General features: G+C 37.4%; 1 long non-coding RNA gene across 7 annotated transcripts in view; it reads left to right on the top strand.

Annotated features, from left to right (window-relative positions):
- The window catches only part of LOC101925508 (uncharacterized), a 373,900-nt gene that overhangs the window by 117,123 nt on the left and 236,348 nt on the right, over positions 1–20,429 (top strand). The window contains exon 8 of one of the 7 annotated variants that reach the window (XR_012430866.1): positions 19,807–19,879. The exons of the other annotated variants lie outside the window; for them this stretch is intronic. This is a non-coding gene — a long non-coding RNA (uncharacterized lncRNA). Of the gene's footprint in view, positions 1–19,806; positions 19,880–20,429 lie in introns of those variants that run through there. 7 annotated transcript variants of the gene reach the window in all.

The raw sequence follows: 20,429 nt of genomic DNA on the forward strand, positions 1-20,429 counted from the left end.
GGTGTAGACTAGACACAAATGAGTATTAAGGAGGAAAGCTACTGGGGCGTGTGGTTCCAGGTGCATGGAAGATTAAACACGTTGCTAAGTCCTGCAGCTCCTTTTATGCAAAGTCACTTTCTTCTTCTAGCAGGCCCAGCACTTTTCTGACCAGGTACTATTGTGACTTGACTTTATTTCTGGTGATCAGGAGAATAATTTTAGATTATCTCCAAGGGTGAAGTGAATCTATTTAATGGAGAAAGGTGTGTGGTGATGAATATCATTTGCAGCCTCAAGACCAGCTGCATCCAATGACAGATGTGTAGGCTTCTTGCTTCAAGGTAGAGGGAACTCTACAGGCCTATTCCAGCCTATTGGCTTCCTATTGTGTTGGTTCCGGATCCTGTTGTCATCGTATCTCAGTTCTCTCTCTGCACTCTCCTGTGTTTCCTAGTTCCTTATTGGAGCTAATCCTGAGAGCACTCCCCAGTAAACCTTCTGCATGGATAGCTCTGTCTTGAAGTCTATTTCCTAGGGAAACTGGCCACTTCTCTTCTTTTTGAAACATACCCCTCTCTCTGCTTTTGGGACATCACATTTCTCTTGGGTCTTACCCTGACTTACTAGCACCTCTTCTTCATTTTCTGGGTTTTTCTTGTCTCCCAGGTATGTAAATATTGGCCTTTTTTCTTTACAATCACTTTGAAGTGATACCATCCTGACTCATGGTTTTAAATACTATGTATAAAAATGGACTGAACGAACCTGGGTCACTATATTAAGGAGAGGAGCCTACTTTTGAAGTCAATCATCATGAATTTGAAAGACTAGTTGGCAAGATTCTCTAACATTTTTTTCCATAGTCATATTCAGCTGTCTGATCATAAATAGGCATTTATTCAAAGAAATTTGCTCAGTTTCTTCCTTGTATCAGACTTTTTTTTTTTTTTTTTTTTTTTTTTTTTTTTTTCCTAGAGGAAACAGCAGAGAACAAAATAGACCAAAACCCTTGTACTTATGGGGTTTTATATTCTGGTACACATGATCCATTCAGTGGTCCACATTGGCCAGTGGGTAACCCACAAAAATTATTTGAGCTTTAGTGTCCTAAACTGCTTATTGGAGAAAATAACATCCATCTTGCAGGTATGCAGTACGTTTAAATGAGAAAATATGTAAAATGCTTAGAATCTTACATGTAGTGGGAATTCAACAAATGGCAGTATATTTTTAGATCTTAGTTCATATATATATATATATTTTTTTTTATTTTGTTACAGCCTTAGATTTGTTTCTTATAACTGGGATTTCAAATGTACTTTAATCCAAGATACTTGTCTCACAACATTAAAAGAGTTTATTGGTAAATATTTAATGAGTGTCTACTTTGTGCTGGGCACATAGTAACACAGTGCAACTTTTTATTCTCATTCCCTTGCAGGTGAAATGACAAGTTAATATTCTGTGTACCCAAGGGCATGTTAAAAGAACACTGTTCTCAACATTGGATGATCCTCTGCCCTGTCATTGGTCTTGAACAGCCAGTTATGTTGAAAGATGGCTTTCTCCCTGAACTCCCCAAAGTTTTCACAATTTGTATCTCAGCTTTCAGCTGGCTACAATTCTCTCACCAGAATCTAGATTCTTAAAATTTAGTTTATCCCTTTCCTCTTTTGAATTAATTTTTAAAAACACACCCATAGACAATTTTACCATGGTTTCAAATATCTAGTGGTATCTTAAACACTAACCAGTGTTTTGTAGCTGTCTGCTTTTGCCTAATCTTTTCCGTCTTTGCTTCTGCTTCCTCAACCTGGTTTCCTTTTGGTGAATAATTCTTCACAGGTTCTCAGTTCCTCAGTTCTCTTTCAGTAGGATCCCTCCATTTGTTCCTTGGTTCTTGTGCTTTTCCTTCCTGCGTCTTCTTCCATGCCTCACCAGTGTTGTTTCTCCCACTCTCCACACTTCCATTCTTTTACCCTTTCTACTGGAATTGTTTCCCAAGTCTGCTTTCCAGCCAGCTTCCTGTCTACTGCTCTTCCACTGTCTAACTCATTCTTGCTCATATTTCTCATTATATTATCCCTGTCCTCCTCCCCACCTTTTCTCTTTCCTCCTTCCATCTTCCTGCCTTTACTCTCTGATTCTCTTTTAATTACTGCTTTTAATTAGGGCTACTTTATTTCAGAGGGTTAGAGAAGTATAATGAGACATGGACAAGGGGCCTCGGGTCTTTATGCTTCAAAGCTTTATTCATTTATTTATCTTTTCCCTTTGGATGTGGAGATTGTTTCTACTGTTATTTCTCATGGGTGTCAATATCCAACTTCTATTCCCTTTGCTGTGTGGAAAAATTTTAAGATTCAAAGACACTCTCTCTGCTAGAGGAAAATGTCATTTCTCCTGAAGATCTTGCTGCATTTTCAATGATTTTTCTGGAATATTCTTTACTAGATCCCCTTTTACTTTCTTTCTCCTGTCCTGACCCAAACTATAATCTGAATACTGACAACATCCTTAAACTATAATTCAGGATTTTCCCATATTTATTAACTTTCAAGTTTGAAAACAGTATGAACAGCTTTGGACCTTATTGCTTCTGTGTGTTAGTCTTTAGGCTTTGTATTAGTGAGACTACATAATGCATGTGGCTGATGTTTCAGACATTTTGCTTTTTGTGATGTTCATGTTGAATTTATAATTTATAGATGGCAGTGTAAGCATTTTGCATAGAATATGGGGTTAAGGTGTGATATGGTTTGGCTGTGTCCCCACCCAAATCTCATCTTGAATTTTAGCTCCCATAATTCCCACATGTGGGAGGGACCTGGCGTGAGATAATTGAATCATGGGGGCAGTTTCCCCCATACTGTTCTCGTGGTAGTGAATAAGTCTGATGAGACCTGATGGTTTTATAGGGGGAAACCCTTCCACTTGGTTCTCATTTCTCTTTTGTCTGCTGCCATGTAATACATGAATTTTACCTTCTACCATGATTGTGAGGCGTCCCTAGCCACGCTGAACTGTGAGTCCACTGAACTCCTTTTTCTTTATAAATTACCCAGTCTCGGTATGTCTTTATCAGCAGCATGAAAATAGACTAATACAGGGTGGAAGCAGAGAAGGAGCTAAAGTATTTTTTCTCTTGCTTTCTGTTTCTTTACTGTCTGAGATCTGGTTCCACTTATTTCTTCCAGGGATAAGGAAAAAGGAAAAGGAAGAAAGAGGGGAAGTAGAAAGATGGGTGGGCAGGCAGCTGTAGGAGTTTAAGGGCTCAAATTAAGGGAATAAATGGAAAGATTACCAACAGCTATTCCAAATTTTTCTTTCCAATGGGCTACCTCCATCCCTTAGAGGTTTTAGTGCTGGCCACTTGTCTTCTAAGGGTTTGTTGGTCCCCAAACCTGCTGCTTTCAGGGGACCAACATGAATTGGTTTTTATTCAAGTGAGATTAGAGACTAAAATTTAGAGCTTTATTTACGAGCTACATTGATGAAAAATAGACTTTAAAATGTGTGGTTGTCTAATCATTTAGTCAGTTAGCTAATTGGAAACAGCTGTGATAGCTCCAAGGCAGATGTATACCTTCCTTATAAAAGTCAGATGAGACCTACATCATAGGGTACCTGAAAGGTAGGTTTACAATACAGAAGAGGGAAGGGCTGTGTGCGAACATATTTGTTGTGTAAGTATTGTATAAATTTATGTGAGATGACAGGAGATTGATTTTTAAGAGGTAAATTTCAGCTACAGAATTTAAATCTGAAACTTTGACAATCCAGTAACAGAATGAGCCAGCATTTAACAAAGCAATGAAGCAGGGAGGATCTTAGTCTTTAGCTTTAGTTTGAGATTGGGGTTGGCACACTTTTTCTGTAAATGGCCAGAGAGTAAATATTTTAGGCTTTGCAGTACATGTGGTCTGTGTAGTAACTACTTGTGTAAAATGAATGTTAGTATACATATGCCTTGGGACACAGGAAATTTCAGATATCATTAGCATTTTGGTGGGAGCAAATAAAGGTAAAGGCAAAGTGCTTGGTTTACAAACCTAAAAAGCTTCCTTAGGGTATTTCTTTATACACTTCTTAAATGTGTTGGAAACAATGTAAATGAACAGGCTGCTCTGTTCAAATTTAGGACTTCCTTGGAAAAGCCATATGAATAGTGTGTTTCCAATAACTTTTTTCCTTTTGCCCATTAGAATATCCCACTGTAATATGCTGCATTACTTTAATGAGGGTCAAATCAGAAGTAGATTGTATTCTTGTTTCATTTTTGCACAGAACAATTTTGGATAGTAGGATTAATTCTGGTTTTCTGTGGTGTTTGGCTGTTTACTGGGGGATTTTGTTGATAATGTTTTAAAAGTACATGTTAGTGTTTAACGCTCATTCATACCAGTGATGTGTTTGGAAATAAGAATGTGATGCACGTATTGTTACCGTTAGAATTCTAATCAAACTTATTTTAATACCATATGGAGTCATGGGTTGCAGACTGTACTATAATCAAGGGAAAATAAGATTTCTAATAATCCAATTGCATTTGTCAGCTGCTCAACTTATTGGTGCAGAACAATGCACAGGACTCTAATAAGTGGCACTATTTGGTAAGGGGAAGAAGCTAAAAGTAATGTTTCACATGACTTATCAGAAGGTATTGTTTTTAAAGATTATATCTATGACTACTTATCTATATAAATTCTTACTCCATGTAATATTTTACTGGAAAGAAAGTTAATGTGGTATAATAAAGTTTAGTCTTTAATAAAGTAATGTAATTAACGTAATATAATGTAATAAAGTTTAATATTTAATAAAGTCGTTATCTTAGTGGAAACCACTTACAGAAAATAACTATAGCAGCCATTTTGATCCTAATGTTATAAAGTGCCTTATCCAAAATACGTAAGATTGCATTAAACTTTTGTAAGTGGTCTCCAAAATTTCAAGAAACAAATGGTGTGAATTGAAGAGAAGCCACTTTTTTTTTGGGGGGGGGAAAGCTTGTGCAATTCTTAATGTCAATTTGACTGTATTGACAAAGCTTGCTTCCTCATCACATAGTTTCTCTTATTTGTGGAGCCTATCAACCAGGAAGACGTGAAAGACTAGACTGCAAAGCAGTAAGATAAGGCATTTCTTGGGGTCTTAGGAATTGCAATTTGGGAGACAGACTAGGCTAGAAGCTAAATTGTGTTCTGAAGAGAGGTAGGATGGTAGAGATTTGTAAACGGATGCTAAGAGTATCACAAGTTGTTTTGAAAGAGTTATCACTGGTGAAAGTGGTTGGCTTAGTACATGAGTCCACAGTTCATTGGTTGTCGCTGTCTAGGAGTTGCAGCTTTGGTGAAATTCAGCTGTTTTCCAGGATGTTGTGGACAGTTCAAATGTTAAGGACAAGTTCCTGTTTGGCAAGGTTTTAGGTCATGCAGGTAGTTCTTAGACTGGCTTCCTGACTGCATTTCAAGGCTCTGAACCATTTTATATATCACATTTCACAAGCCTAATGATGAGAACCTGAAAAAGAGAACCAGGTCTCTTTTTCTTAGAATAATAAAGACCAAGGAAGATCAATAAATATTTATTAAATCATAAGCTCCAAGATATTATACTAGGCAGCACCACATGAGGGAAAAATGATGGATCAAGCATAGTGCTTGTCGTAAAATAGGTACAGAAGGAAATAACAACATATATTAAATAATATAATTTACAGCTAAAGGCACAAGAGAAGAAATGTCTTTGGGCAATTGTAATTTATAATTAATAGCCAATTAAATTCTACAGATAATTTCGTATTATTTAATTCTTGTGGATGGGCCACTCAGATTTGCAGCCCTAGTTGTGAGAACATCCCTAAATCTTTGCCCCATGTGAAGTGTGAGAAGGTAAAGTAGTATTTTCCCACTTACAGAGTTAACTGATCACATAGAAACAGAATAGAATGGTGTTTAGCAATGGCTGGGGGAAGGAGGAAATCAGGAGTTGTTCAATAGATACAAATTTTTAGTTATACCAGATGAATGAGTTCTAGAGATGTGCTGTATATCATAGTGCCTATAGTTAACAATATTGTATTTTTCACTTAAAATTTTTAAGAGGGTTGATCTCATGTTATTTTTACCACAAAAAACCTCCTCCAAACAAAAACAACAAAAAACAAAAGGGCATTTAGAAATTTTTGGAAGTGATGAATATGTTATCTTGATTGTGGTGATGGTTTCGTGGGTGAGTGCATATGTGAGGTTGTATCAAGTTGTATACATTAAGTGCAATATTTTGTACAACAACAACAAAATATAGATTCATGTTTGCCATAGGCTGCAAGGAGGGGAGGAGATGGAATAGATTGCTAATGGGTACAGGGTTTCTTTTTTGCATAATGAAAACGGTCTCAAATTGATTGTGGTGATGGTTGTCCAACTCTGTAAATATACTAAAAACCATTCCGCTGTATACTTTAAATGAGTGAATTTTATGGGATGTAAATTGTTATAAAGCTATTTTAAAAAAATAGATTTCTGTGTATTCTGCTGTGTGGCTGAATGAAGCTTCTGTTCTGTGTCATGATAGATGACAAAAGCCAGCCATAAAGACTGGTTTCAGTCATTTAGAATTTTCATGTTACTGTTTTGATATCTAAGAATTGTAGGGGAAATCGGCTGTCTACCTGTTTTGTTAGCAGGACCTGATTTCTCTCTGGAAGATTATAACCTTGCTGGGTCTCGGTCCATGTGGTTTGGATAGCACAGGGCCACCTCCAACTCCTGGCCTGGCTAAATCAGAGTCCTCTCTGGGTATTTACTGAATGTGTCAGGAAAAGGTGTCTTCCTTCTACTGAGGCTGCTGAACTGGTAATCTGTGGAGCTCAAAGTTGTCATTAACATCTTTCTCACCTTGTTAGGAAAGCCCAGTTGAAAGTATAATGAGCACATAGAAGAGTGAGAAGAGTGGAGAGATAAGCTGTCCCTGTGGCATATGGAGCCCCTTGATCCACGCTCCTGGGCTTACTAAATACAGAAGTCATACATTATTTTTTAAAGAAATAATCTGGTCCTCGGGCAAAGGGTTTCCATCACTTGTAATTTATTTCCTCATTTTAGAGCTCTTTCTTTAAAAATGTAAGGTAGAAATTCTCTTAATCTGAGTTATTTGGTGCTCTATAGGAAATAGTAATGATCTTAAATACTACATCTCAAGTCTGAGTTCAGTGTGAAACTTTACTTAACATGTCTAATATGTTCAGCTTTTAAAAAGTTTATATATGGAGTAATTGTGAATCTGTCTCATATTTCCTATTCAGAAATGTCAATTTTGTTCACAATACCACACATTATAGTTCAATCCAAACTGAGTTCTTCTGGTTGATTAAAAACAAACTTAAGCACATTAAAATTTTAAAGCATTTATTTGAGCATTCAGTGACTCCTGAATTGGGGTAGCTTCAATCTGCAAGCAGCTCTGTTGGGAGGGGTAAAAGGGACAACTTTTATACAGTATTCCTCTTTTATTCATGGGGAGTACATTCCAAGACACCCAATGGATGTCTGAAACCAAGGGTAGTAACTATAATATACACCATGTTTTTTAATGGATACATACCTATAATAAAGTTTAATAAATTAGTCACAGTAAGAGATTAATAACTAAAATAGAACAATTATAACCACATACTGTACAACCAGTTTTATAAATATGGTCTCTCTCAAAATATTAGTATTTTCAGACCACAGTTCACTGAAGGTAACAAACCATGAAAAGCAAAACTGTGGATAAAAGGGGACTACTGTAAAGAGGTTGCAGAAGCAAGGCAAAGAACAATGTTGATTGGTTAGAGCAGAAAGTTCCTAGTTGAGGTTAGTTGATTTCTGACTAGTACAATTTATTTAATTTGCTGTTTACATTGGGCTTTGTTTTGTTCACATAGGAATTTAAAGTGCCAGATCCACCCGGGTCTAATGGCTACCCAATTAGAATTTTTTTAAACATGGTCAAAGGCATGTGAAGCTTATTCTAAGTTTATAATTCTAGTTATACATTTAAAATAACTTCTCTCACACACTTCATTATATACAAAGTATTAGGAAAAAATATGCATTTTAAGCTCTTAGCGTTACTATTCTCATATTGTCTTACATTGCTACTAACACAGGCATGCTAACCCTTTGAAGGGATGTTTAAGCAATCTAAGGAAATTTTCTTGAAAGGGACAATTTTTTAAGAAAATGCTTTAATGTCAAACACAAGAGTCAGGTATCTTCATATGTGTCAGCAATTGAACATTTTCTTTAGTAATACAAAGGAAAATAGAATGACTTTAAAATCTTTGTCCTTTGAACACTGAATTTAGGTTTGACCAAATATTCTGTTTGTACTATTGATTTATCTTTGAATTTTCTCAATATGAATAAAAATTCTGACCTCAGAAATTCAAGTCAGCCATCCAGGCAGGTAGCCATCCTGGTAAAGGGAGAAGGGCAGAGGACTTTAGGGTCAGCCATTTTATTTATCTCTAAGTGTAATTACCCGACTCCAGTTTATGGTGAGGAGAGGAGGGAGTAAAAGACGAACCAAAGGGTGAAGAAAAAGATGGAAGTAGTAATGCTCACAAAACGGTTGACTATACCATCTGAAGTGCTTATGAACCCGTGTTGGCTTTAGGAACTTTCTTCAGACATGGATGCTCACCTTTAAGTCTCTCTCTGTGAAAGAGATGGAAAGATTGTGTGGTAGGGGGTTCTAAATCCCTGTTCTAACAAGGTCGCCTCTGAAAGCTCCTTGGAGTTGCAGCAGCTTTCCGTTTGTCTTCTGGTGGGAGGGAGGACTTCTAGGGAGAGCAAGCACTCACTCCTTTTGTCATGGAGGTAGGTACAATGTGTTTAATGTGTTCTAAGGGCTTCTTACCCGTTTAGATCATGAACTACAAATTAGTTGAGAGTGAACCAAGTACATTAAAGATACATAATTATAACCTAGAATTATAAACTTATTAGAATAAGCTTCATATGCCTTGAGGAATGCATTTAATAGGTATTCCTGTATTTAGGCATGGCTATATTCACTTTATCCAAACAGACAACTTCTATTAAGTAATTTCATTGTTTGCCTGGTAAAGTTACTGGAACTGTAGTGACCTTCAAATAATAGAATAAGTTAATCTTTCTTAGATTAGTTGCTTATTTACCTGACAAGAGTAAAATAACTTTCTACATATTATACACACAAAATCTTTTAGCTCCTACAATCAAATTAACGTATTAATCACTTCAGTTACCTTTTTTGGTGATGACGTTCTCATCATATCTCATCACATTTAAAGTATACATTAACTACAGTCTCTATGCTATACATTAGGTCTCCAGAGCATATTAGTCTTTTTATATTTGTCAAATTTTGGTTCTAATTTTTTTTGACTTTTAAGTTTAGGGGTACAAGTGCAGGTTGTTACACAGATAAACTTGTGTTATGGGGGTTTATTGTACAGATTATTTCATCACCCAGGTATTAAGCCCAGTACCCATTAGTGATTTTTTTCCTGATGCTCTCCCTCCTCCCACTCTCCACCCTCTGAAAGGCCCCCTCTGTGTGTGTTGTTCCCCTCTGTGTACATGTGTTCTCGTCATTTAGCTCCCACTTAGGAGTGAGAACCTGTGGCATTTTATTTTTCCTGTGTTAGTTTGCTAAGAATAATGGCCTCAAGCTCCATCTGTGTCCCTGCAAAGGACTTAATCTTTTTCTTTTTTATGGTTGCATGATATCCTATGGTGTATCTGTACCACATTTTCTTTATCCAGCCCATCCAGAAATATTTGACCTAGCAACCCCATTACTGGGTATATACCTAAAGTAATATAAATCATTCTTTTATAAAGACACATGCACATGTATGTTAATCGCAGCACTATTCACGATAGCATAGTCTTATAACTGCAAGCTTGTATTCCTTGACCAACATCTCCCTCCCCGACCTTCTAGGCTATATCTGAGTTCAACTTTTTAAGAATTGACATATAAATGAATAATGCAATATTTGTCTGTTTGGCTTATTTGTCACTTTGCATCATGTTCTTCAGGTTCATCCATATTACAAATGAAAATTTTTTTAAGATGGAGTCTCACTCTGTCCCCCAGGCTGGAGTGCAGTGGTGCGATCTCAGCTTACTGCAAGCTCTGCCTCCTGGGTTCATGCCATTCTCCTGCCTCAGCCTCCCGAGTAGCTGGGACTACAGGTGCCCGCCACCATGCCAGGCTAATATTTTGTATTTTTAGTAGAGACGGGGTTTCATCGTGTTAGCCAGGATGGTCTCGATCTCCTGACCTCGTGATCCGCCCGCCTCAGCCTCCCAAAGTGCTGGGATTACAGGCGTGAGCCACTGTACCCAGCTGAAAATTGTTTCCTTTTTAAAGATTGAATAATTTGTGTGTGTATACATGGGATATATGTATCCTATTTTGTGTATGTACATATGAGAGACATATAGACACTACATGTGGAAGATATGGAAACAACCCAAGTATCCATCAATGAATGCGTGGATAAATTGTGGTGTGTCTACACAATTTGTCTATGCATTCATTGATGGATACTTGGGTTGTTTCCATATCTTGACTGTTGCAAATAGTGCTGTAATGAATATGAATTATCTTTGAGATAGTGATTTTATTTCTTTTGTGTATATGATGCACATATGATGGTCCCATAAAATTATACCACACGTTTATGGTACCTTTTCTATGTTTAAATATGTTTAGGTACACAAATGCTTATTTGGTGTTTGCCTACAGTATTTTTTTTTTACACTAACATGTTGTTCAGGTCTGCAGCCTAGGTGTGTAGTAGCCTATAGAATCTAGATTTGTGTAAGTATACTCGATAATATTCACGTGACAAAATTGTCTAAGGAAGCGTGTCTCAGAATGTATTTCTGTTAAGTGATGCATGATTATATACCAAGAAGTGGGATTGCTGGATCATGTGGTAGTTCCATTTTAATTTCTCAATGAATCTTCATACTGTTTCCATAATGACTGAACCAATTTACATTTCCACCAACAATGTATAAGGGTTCCCTTTTCTTTACATCCTTAACACTTATCTTTTGACTTTGATAATAGCCATTCTAATGTATGTGAGGTGGTATCTCATTGTGATTTTTATCTGCATATCTCTGATGATTAGTAATGTTGAGCAACTTTTCATTTACCTGTTGGTCATTTGTATGTGTCCATGCTGACCAAAGAAATCTACATATTCAGTGCAATCCCTGTTGAAATTCCAATGGAATTTGTCACAGCAATATAAAAAACAATTCTAAAATTCATATGGAATCACAAAAGACCTGGAATAGGTAACACAATCTTGAGCAAGAACAAAGCTGTAGGCATCACACTTTCTGACTTCAAATTATATTATAAAACTGTAATAATCAAAACAATAGGTACCAGAGTAAGAACAGACACACAGACCAATGGGACAGAATAGAGATCCCAGAAATAAACTCATGCATATATTGTCATCTAATCTCTGACAAAGCCAGCAAGGATATGCGACAGGGAAAAAAGTCTCTTCAATAAATGGCATTGGGAAAACTGGATTTCCACATGCCAAAAAAAATCTGATTTTACCATACATACAAAGAAACTAACAATGGATTAAAGACTTAAAACCTGAAGCCATAAAACTTAGAAGAAGACATAGGGGAAAAACTCTATGACACTGATTTTGGCAATGATATTTTGATATGACACTAAAAATACAGGCAACAAAGGCAAAAAAGAGTGGTACTAAATGCAACTAAAACATTGCTGCATAGCAAAGAAAACAATATGAGAAGGCAACCTATAGATTAGAAGAGAATATCTGCAAACTGTATAGCCAATAAGGTGTTAATATCTAAAATATACGAGGAACTTATAGAACTCAATAGCAAAATAACCAATTTTAAAAATGGGCAAAGAACATAGATATTTTTCCCAAGAAAACATTTCTTCCTCTTGATGAGCATATGTTTTCAGAAGAAAACAATTTTTTAAGGGATATTATAAAATGTAAACTCATTATTTGTGAAAATTGCTTAAAATCTAGAGGAGCAACGGCTCCCTTTATACATTTATTTGTATACACTACATGTCATATGCCAAGTTATGTCATATTAGAAATAGTCTTATAAAAGATGTGTCTTTGATAGCTTATGATAGGGAAAACTATCCATTACATGGCATAAAAATCATGTGAGACAATGCAAGACTTTTTCTTGACTTCAATAGCTCACGACCCGCTGTGAATATGTAAAGGCAAACTATCTTCCTCACTGACTCATTCTCATAGGCATAGCAGGGTCTACTTCTCCCCCTCCCTCAGTTTGGAGCCTAAGAAATTGTAGTTACCTAGCAAAACTGCGAAGCTAAAAACTCTAATTGGCAACACTAAATAGTGTTAGCTGGGGATGTAGTGTTTGATATTTACTGTGTTACAATTAATGTGATATTGCCAATTTAATGTCTGTCTTATTTATGATGAAACATTTAATATTTGGAAAGTGAAATACCATGTACCTGATGCATAACACATTTTAAGTTACTTGCCTCTAGTTGATAGCTCCATAATGAATGTAGTTATCTGTAGGTATTTTGTAAAGTCTTAAGCATAGCTATGGGTGTACTGGCATTCATCTTGAAAAACAGACTTCTGGACCATTTGAGTCCATGTTAAATGCTGAGTCATTTCTGCCTTCTCCCTGGTTGTGGGGCAGCTCAGTAGGGTGGCCAAATGACCTGTTTTCTAATGGACAGGGCTGTATCTGCACTGCAGGAAACCATTTTTAGCGTTGCATTTATGAAAGTATGCCATGAGGCCAGAACGTGTCCTTACAGCAAAGATTTCCTGATGTGCTTATGCAAATTCAAACACTGCAAGCATGTCCTGAATTGGGAACCACATACTGACTTCAGGCCTTTAACAAAGGATATGGGAAGGAAGGGGTATGGGACTGAGCATCTCAGAAGAGTGTTTTGAAACAGAGAAGCCAATTTCAGTAGTATATCAAAGGGTCCCTTTCTAAGAAGACATGACAAGGCTTTTCTCTGTTTCAAGCAGCAGTAAATAAGCTGTAATTCCTGTAAAGTTTTCCCAGAACGTGTACATATTTTTACTGAAAAAAGTAAACATCTTGTGCATGCATGCTTTGGTATGTTCATGTCAGCTGGGGAGATTCATTTTTAAAAATACTTTGTGTTAATACAACCTGAGAATTTGAGGGGTTGGATCTTTTTATGTGTTAGAGATATGCTCGAAGGCACATCAAGTACATAGGGGAAATTTGCTTTTGATATAACCATAAAAACTCAGGGAATTGTGGTGTCTGCCTGACATATCAAATCTTGAGGGTCTTTTGGGAGCTCTTATTTACTGCTCACAAATTCTGCTGAATTCCAGAGCCGGGATTTAGACTGAGTCATCTCTTCTGACCTCTAAATTTGTCTTAACTTCTAGTTCTATATTGCTTTTATGGCATAGACTGATGGGTAGTAGATTAAAAAAAAATAGGGTTGAAAAGAAAAAAAATGGTGATATAAAATTGATGGGTTCGAGACTTTTAGGATAGGATAGAACAGCTTTGGGGAAGGTAAGACCTTGAAATTAGACATAGCATGGAGGAAATGGGGCTCCAGAGAGAGATGAAAAGCAATCGGTTGGAGTCTAGGCAATCGGTTGGAGTCCAATTTTAGATGTAGTTGGGATGGGAATAGCTGTCATCACAAGAAGGGGGCCCAAGAACAGCCTGCAGGTGGAGATTCAGGCCGGCATTTGGCACCACAGAGGCTGGCTGTGGCCCAGTAAGTTTGGGACTGTGGTTGAGAGCTCCCAAACCAGACTGCAATTATTGGGATGAGGAAAGTAGGTATACTTATTTTGCCCATTTGCTGTCTAGTCTGAGACATGACTTGATCTGAACAGTCTCTCCTCAGTATGAGATGATTCTTCTACATTCGTAGCCCCTCATCAAATCTTCCCCCGCCCCACCATCCCATCTCTGAAGGATGTCTTGGTAAGTTTTCTTGTTTCTCCCACCCTGTTTTTAGTTAATTCCTAGTCCTGCCTATTCAGAACTTGGACTTTTTCATTAGTAGAGGGTGGTATTGAAGATCATGGACTCCTAAACCAGAGGTGGAATGTTTTAACTGTGTGAACTTGAGTAAGGGCCCTAAAGTCTCTGTCCTCAGTTTATTATGTAAAGACCGTAGTATTTACTTAGGTTTTGTAGGGATGAAATTAGTTAATCCACATAAGGCACTCAACAGTGCCTGGCCTCTAAGTGTTTTGTGTGTTTACGATGGGTATTCTTGTCTGATTGTCCCCATTGACTGGGGGACGTAGGCCACATGGGCTGTTTTGTTATTTCTCCTCCAATGTTGGCATGTGAGAATTGGGTGTTGCCTGGTTAGGAACATATTTTGTTCCCTTCTAACTTCTTGTTTGTGTATACAATGTAAATGGAGGGGGTAAATTGGGAGGCAGAGACCATTTTGTGTAACTGGTCCCTGGATAACTTGGTGTCCATTGAGAGCCTTTGTATGGCTGGTACCCAACTGTGGGTCACATGCATAAATTACTTTGAGGGTCCTGTAGGCTTCCTCACTGGATTACTTCGACATGAGAGATGTCTTCCATCCTCCTAGCTTCTACCTCCAAAGACCCTACAGCCTCCTGCTACTGATGACAGGTGGACATCCCCTTTAAGCATCTTTTCCGCCTCATTGCCAGCAAACTAAAAGCTTTCAAGTGTTGAAATCTTAAAAGTAAAACCTTCAGAAAATCTCTCAACAGAAGTCTGAAATTTCAGTTTTTGAATATGAAGTCCACTTTAATAAGAAACATTCAGACCCACTCCTATACAGTGCCATTCTGGCATGGCAAAGATATTGGCCTAGGGCCATTTTTAAAGGAACCTTGCCCAAGAGAAGGGGCAAATGGTAGGGCAAGGTGACATTGTAAACACCTGGCCAAAGGGGCATTACTTATATGAGTGGAAAATCAGGTGAGAGAATCCTAGTGATGGGAAAGTCTCCAAAGAACTCACATTGTGTACCATCAGAGAATGTCACCTTTAAATACTGTTCAAGCCCAGAGAGAGCTGTGCCACTGTGAAATAATAAGAAACATATTTGGTCTCTGTCCTCCAGTTCCTGAAACAGCTGCTAAAACCCTGGTAAATTCCTGAGTGATGGAATGATAGAAGCATCTTTTAATAGTTGGTGTTAATCTATTGTTCCTGACCAAAGAGCTTCTAAGACCCTTCGAATCTCCAGAGAAATGTAATGTGTAATGTAATGTAATGTGCTAATGAATGACTGGTGGCTGGGGTCCCTAGACAGAATCAGGATACAGCTTTTTGCCAGAAAGACCAAGGCATGATTAGTGGGTTGAAACTTTCAACCCACCTCTCAACCTCTTGAACCTCCATATAAGCCCTAAATGAAGGGATTTGGAGACCTTCCAGGTTGGTGAACACATCCACATGGCTGGAGATTGGTACCCCCAAAACTCCATGGGGACAGAAACTCCTGTGTTTGGGACCCTTCTTCACATTATGTTCCTTATCATTTGGCTCTTCGATTGGATCTTTTGTAATTTTTTTTTTTTTATGGTAAGCCATTAATAGTAAGGACAATGTTTCCTTGAGTTTTGTGAGCTATTATAGCAAATTATCAAACTTGAGGGGGGAGTTGTGGAAAATCCTGATTTGTAGCCATTCAGATAAAAGTGTGAGTAACCTGGGGACCCACTACTTGTGACTGGCATTTGATGTGGTGAGATGGTCTTGTAGGACTGAACTTTTATTGTTGGACACCCAGTTGGTGTCTGAAGATAACTGGAAAATTGCTCAGTGTGAGGAACAGGGTTATCCTGTATCTCTAACTATTCCTTCCCCTTCATCTCCATCTCCAGTGCTCATTCTAGTGGGGCCAGAAACCACAGTTGATTCTGAAGTGCAAAGGAGAAGCCCAAGCCTTGGAAATAGAGGCACAACTTGCTGTTTCCTTTGCTGTTGTTGGCCTCTGGCTAAAAGTAGACAGTTAAGCGGGTGGAAGAAGCTTACCTTTAAATGAAGTTTGCAATTTTAACTATTACATGAGACTACAAAAATGTAAATGCTGTACTGAGAATGTCCTTGAGACTAGGTGTAACTTTTTGTTATTCAATGGTAACCAGAATAGCTTTAGGTTTTACATGAGATTTTGTTCAGTATCAGGGAGAAAGGAGTGGCATGGTTGGTTTTCAGGAGGTAGTTGTGGGAAAGGATATAGCTGCTTTGGATTGCACTCTTCTGTATCCCACTAATTCACAATCATGGTTACATGCCCTTAGTTTTAATTAGGTCTCATTGATATTTTTATTGTTATTGCTAATACTTGAAATGAGTCTTGTATTTCATTCTGCATATGACTAGCCAGCTATCTCAACACCATGTATTGAATAGGGAGTCCCTTCCATATTATTTTTGTTGACTTGTCAAAGATCAGATGGCTGGAGGTGTGCAGCTTTATTTTTGGGTTCTTGATTCTGTTTCATTGGTTTGTCTGTTTTTGAACCAGTACCATGCTGTTTTGGTTACTGTAGCCTTATAGTATAGTTTGAAGTTGGGTTGTACAATGCCTCTGGCTTTGTTCTTTTTGATATTGGTAGTTTGATAGGAACAGTGTAGAATCCGTAGATTGCTTTAGGCAGTATGGCCATTTTAACAATATTGGTTCTTGCTTCAGGAATTTGTGTGAATTCTCCCATTGTTTTCTAAAGTGAAATATATCTGGAAAAGACTGAGGCCTTGTCTGATTTTTATTATCCTCAGATAACTTGATCATTTTTTTTTGCTTGGAAGCTCATATGATTCTTCATTATCCTTGAAGTAGAGAAGTTTGCTAGATTATTCCTGGTATTTATGATTCTGGTTAGTTTTCCTCGAGATATGATGTCCCCTTTTAGTCTTTTTTCATTTCAGGATTTTTTTAAAAATTATGTTTCTAAATAAGTGTCCTGCTCTATCATTTCACTTTCTCCCTTTGGATAGCAAGTTATGCCTATGCCTTTCCCTTGCAACTGTCATTTTACTTATAATTCTTTTAAAATGTTTATTTCATTTTATTCACTTCCTCATTTCTCTTTGTAGTCCCTTCTGCATTTTCAGCTCTGTCCTTCTCCATATATAATCCTTATAATTTTGTGTTTATTTCTCTCATGGTTCCACTACAGTACCACCTTCCTTGTCGCCCCTACCCCCAAATTATCAAATTCTGCTAGTCATGTTCCATCTCATCCTAATTTTTCCTCTATCTCTACCCTAAGTTTTTTCATCTCTGCATTGTGTTCTTGTTTTATAGAGCCATTTTTTTAGGTTTTAAATATTCATGGTAAAAAGTTTAACAGTATTTATCTGCCTCAGGGCCAAAGGTTTCTGGTGAGGGTTATTTTTCTATTTTTTTTTGTTTTTTCTCTTGCAATCCTTTCAGTGGATCTTATTTATCCTGTTTTGCTTTCCTTTTGATTACTCATCTTTGAAAGAGATAAATTTTTCCCATACTGGCTGTTGCAGGATGATTAATTTGGGGAGAGTTGAAGACCATGTTCTAGACTAGATGGAATTTTTATCATCCAGCATTTTTTTTTTTCTGTGTGAGTTTGTTTAAACTTGACTTTTCCCAAGACAAAGTAAACAGGCAGTTGGTAAACTTTTTACTACTATTCTCTTTTCAAAATGGCAGCCACTACTTACAAATAGCTCATCTGGGGAGCTTTATCATCTCTGCTTCTCGGAGCCATATCCAGTCCAGTGAAGCTTGTACTTACCTGTGTACCCTGCTCTTCCTTTGTGAAAACGGACTTAAATTTTTGTACGTTGACATATATCCTTTCGGGTTCAAGACATGAATGCTGGCAACTGCCTCTTAAATCTGAAAAGTTCAAGGAGAATTAAGATTTGCTATACTTACTAAGTAAATCTTAGTTTGATTTACTAAGCTCTGTCTCTGCTCTCCATTTCACATCTTCAGACATATAACTTCATCTCTACTGTTTTTGGCAGCCCTTTCATATATATTTGAAGTTTGGGGTTTTATCTGTACTCTAGTTCCACTGAAAGTCAAGTTTGCATTTGTTTCCTTTTCTCCTTAATTGAAGTGTTTTGCAAAACACAGTTCTCAGATATATGCATTATAATTACTTGGAGTATTTATTAAAAATTCAGATTCCCAAATGTGATGGCTAATATTGAGTGTCAACTTGATTGGATCGAAGGAGGCAAAGTGGTGTTCCTGGGTGTGTCTGTGAGGGGTTTGTCAAAGGAGATTAACATTTAAGTCAGTGAGCTGGGAGATCCAGACCCACCCTCAGTCTGGGTGGGCACCATTTAAATGCTGCCAGAGTGGCTAGGATAAAGTAGGCAGAAGAACATGGAAGGGACTAGACTTGTTGAGTCTTCTGGCCTTTATCTTTCTCCTATGCTGGATGCTTTCTGCCCTCAAACATCAGACTCCAAGTTCTTCAACTTTTGGACTCTTGCATTTATGCCAGTGGTTTTCCAGGGGCTCTTGGGCCTTTGGCCACAGACTGAAGGGCTAGGCTGTCAGCCCGCTACTTTTGACGTTTTGGGACTTTGACTGATGCACTACTGATTTTCTTGCTTCTCAACTTGCAAATGGCCTGTGATGGTACCTTACCTTGTGATTGTGTGAGTCAATTCTCCTTAATAAACTGCCTCTCGAATATTCATGTATCCTATTAATTCTGTCCCTCTAGAGAGCCATAATATTCCAAGGTTTTTTCCAAGGCTTGCTAATTCAGAGCCTCTTAAGCTGGCTTTCAAGATTCAAAATTTTTAATAAGTACCCATTATGATTTTTACATACATGGAATTTGATAATCACTATTTTAGTGAATACATTTTAAAGAGGTAACTTTCTCCATCGAATGTGGTTTTCAAAACATCTGCTACCTAACACATTTCATAATGTAATTTCTACACCATTGTTTTGTCTTTGTTTTACTCTATACTGTATAGAACCAAGATTCTACATATGATTACTTTCTTATTTTCCAAGTCTATAAAAATCTGCAGAGGCTTCAATTCACTTTGGGTGTATCAGTCCATATACCATGCATATTTTTAAATCTTATCCATTGTCTAAAATTCAGAAAGTTTTCCCATCTTCTTGATTTGTCTCAATACCCAGTGAGTGATGACTTCAAATATAAATATTGGCAGCTGTGAGAGCTATATAACATATCCAAGTCTCTTGAGCACCCCTTAAAGAACTTGTAAGATTTACTTAGTATGTATAGCAGGTCTTAATTCTCCCAAGTTAAACCTCTTGTGGCCAGCTTATTGGAGCTGTGAAAATGGAGATGCTTTACTGAGAGTGGAAAGGGAATTTGTAATTGTCTTTCATCTCCCTTGCCTACCATTCCAAATATGACAGCAAGGACTGGGAATTTCAAGAGTAAAGAAGGTGGCATTTTGTGTTTCAGATGCCTGGATTTTTGTCACACTCAGTTTCCTGTGAGCTGATCCCTTTCATGCTGTTTAGAGGTTGACTTCAAAATGACAACTAATTAAAAGTAGAAAATTTAGTATCTTTTGAACATGAGTACTTCTTTAGAGATGAGAGAGGTAGATGCCCTAGATTTAAAATGATTTACTTTTAACTCTTTGGCCAAATTGAGCATCATCGTGGGTTACTAATAAATACAACACACAGTTTTCTATAAAGATATATCTTAATTTCCTTTCTGGATCTAACAAAGTGGTGTGTCTCTGTCCCCAGGGTGTTTTTCCCATGGACATTAATATGATCTGAATATTAACTCAAAGAAAATACTTTGGAGGTCTTTGGAAGGGTATGTATCGGTTTAAATCTTAGATAACAGAGCTCAATGCTACCAAGGCTATAGCATATTGAAAAGCATTTAATTAAACAATTTTCTCCAAATGGTTGTCAGGTTTTAATTTTTTAGCCTTATGATTTTTGACTATCAGTGAATACAGCCAATGTGCAGCAGAGTTTCCCTGACTTAGCCAAGGTGTTTGCTAGTGGGTAAGGGCACAAGGCAGGGTCAATGCCACAGATGAAGCAATCTCCCCTAAAGCGGCTTTTGAAGTGACATTTGTGGAAGGTAAATGTTGCTGCCTATTGCTAGCAACCCTTGAGAACAATAGTTCGACCTGACATACATAAAATGTTTAGGTTAAAACACAATTTTATATAGAAACACTTAGGGCAACCATGCCTTGGGCCAAGAAAAGCAATATAGTGTGCAATATATGGTTCCTTTTGCTAATGGCAGTGAGGGTTAGCATTCAAAGAACAGTTATGATTGAAATTGTTCTGTTATGCACACAAATCATAAAAGGTGGATAAGAGAAGGGTGTTAACATCTAGAATGCCAG

Source organism: Macaca fascicularis, chromosome 1, assembly GCF_037993035.2.
Source record: "Macaca fascicularis isolate 582-1 chromosome 1, T2T-MFA8v1.1".
NCBI lineage: Eukaryota > Metazoa > Chordata > Mammalia > Primates > Cercopithecidae > Macaca > Macaca fascicularis.